The sequence below is a fragment of the Etheostoma spectabile genome, unplaced genomic scaffold (genome assembly GCF_008692095.1).
Source record: "Etheostoma spectabile isolate EspeVRDwgs_2016 unplaced genomic scaffold, UIUC_Espe_1.0 scaffold333, whole genome shotgun sequence".
NCBI lineage: Eukaryota > Metazoa > Chordata > Actinopteri > Perciformes > Percidae > Etheostoma > Etheostoma spectabile.
In genome coordinates this window covers 763,573-765,589 of record NW_022605586.1, presented here as the reverse complement: position 1 = coordinate 765,589, position 2,017 = coordinate 763,573, and the positions used below count along the sequence as shown (strand labels likewise).

General features: G+C 49.7%; 1 protein-coding gene across 1 annotated transcript in view; it reads left to right on the top strand.

Moving 5' to 3' along the window:
• Positions 1-2,017, top strand: part of LOC116686221 (MAGUK p55 subfamily member 4) — a gene marked incomplete at its 5' end in the record, with an annotated part of 44,133 nt that overhangs the window by 27,813 nt on the left and 14,303 nt on the right.

Sequence of the window (2,017 nt, the reverse complement as noted above, 5' to 3'; positions counted from 1 at the left end):
TTCTGTCTCGACTGTGTCGCTCTTGCACAGTGCTCCTCTTTGGGGAGCCATTGATGTCTGTAGCAGCCTGTCTCGATGACCAGGTTGTCTCGCTGAGTCTGTACTGTGGTCTGTACTGTGGTCAGGTAGTCTGCCACTCTGTACTCTCTCTTTAGGGTCAGATAGCACGGCATCTTGCTTTGTGCTTTTGTTTGTGTTCCAATCAATGATGTAGTTTTGTTTCTGCTGTGTTATAATTTGGCTAACTCTGATTGGTTGGTTCCCAGACTGGTCCTGTCTCTCTCTCTGTCTCTCTCTCTCGCTGTCTCTTTCTCTCTGTCTCTCTCTCTCTCTGAGTGGAAGCATGGAGTGAGTGGTGTGCTGAGAGTGAATGGAAACGTGGTTTCTGTGAGTAATTACTAATTAATTACTATTTTTTCTAACTTATACCATCTTTCTACGGTGTAAATAGTGTGTGTGTGCTCGTGGTTGTGTTGCTTTTTCGACTGTTGGTGCGTCTTTTCGGGAGTTTAGGGGTGTGTGTGTGTGTGTGTGTGTGTGTGTATGCACGTGTGTGTGTGGCTGCGCCACCGGCATGGCGTTCACCACCCTGAGCTGTAAGCATGGGTGTCTCCAGGGTTCCCGTACTCAGTGGAGGAGTGCAGGCAGTCTGTGGGGGAGAAAGTCGGCCCCGGCAGCATCACGTCGCCCGGATGAACGGTGCGGTTGTTTTGTTTGTGGACAGCGTGGACTAGGCTAACGCTGTAGTGGAGTTGGGTTGGTCTCAGTGACTCCGGTAACTGCACCGGCTACTAAAGTCACGGTCTACAACATCCCACCGTTCATCCAGGACGACGTCCTGCTGAGCTAGCTGGGCCGGTACGGCAAGATAATGTTTGTGATAGTTCAGGATGCTGCCTTCAGGCTGCAGGTCTCCTCTGCTGAGACATGTTGTGTCTCACGGGAGACAGGTGCTGATGATCCTAAATAAAAAAGATGAAGAACTAAATCTAGTATTCAGGCTCAAAGTGGATGGGTTTTGATTCTGTGGTCTTTGTTAATTCTGGGACAGTTAAGTGCTTTGGCTGTGGAGGGGAGGGGCATTTAGTTAAAAACCCAGAAAAGAACTGAACCTGAAAGGGAGAATGGTGAACCGGGTCTGTGATGACTCTACTCCCAAAGAAAGGGGACTCGACGGACATTAGGAACTGGAGGCCACTCACTCTTTTGTGCTCGGATTACAAGCTGCTATCCAAGGTTCTGACCTCCAGGCTGAGGCAGGTGCTGGACCGGGTCATCCATAAGACCCAAACCTACTGTGTGCCCGGCAGGTCCATCGTCATTGACTTGTGTTATTTTGACTGTCTCTAGTTCGTTGGTTCTGGAAACTGGTCTGGTTTCATTTGACCAGGAAAAGGCGTTTGACCGGGTTGAGCACCGTTACCTGAGGAAAGTGATGGAACGGTTCGGCTTTAGCCCTGGTTTCATTGTCAAGATGAAGGTCATGTATGAGAACGTTGAGAGTGTGCTGAAGATTAATGGAGGCTTATGTAAGCCTTTCTCGGTGACCAGGGGGATCAGACAGGGCTGCTCCATGTACGGGATGTTGTATGCTCGGTCCATTGAGCCAATGTTGCACATTGTCCTCACTTTTATCACTGGCATCATTTTACCAGGTTTTAATACTCGTTTTACTGTTTTGGCCTATGCAGACAACATCGTCGTCTTCACTCAGAACAGGCAGGATGTTGACGTTTTAGGACACATTGTTACTGTTTTTCAGAAGCTCTAGACTGCCAGGGTGAACTGGGCCAAGAGTGAGGCCCTTGCAGTGGGGAGGTGGACTGGAGGCCTCCCTCAGCTTCCAAGTGGGTTGACTTGGAAGAGGGGGGGTTTCAAGTACCTGGGGGTTTACCTGGGAGATCAAACCATCACAGCCTTAAATTGGGATGGGGTAGTTGAAAAAGTGGAGGGGAAGTTGGGTAGGTTCAATCCCTGGCCCTGCAGTCCCATGTCGAAGTGTCCTTGGGCAAGACAC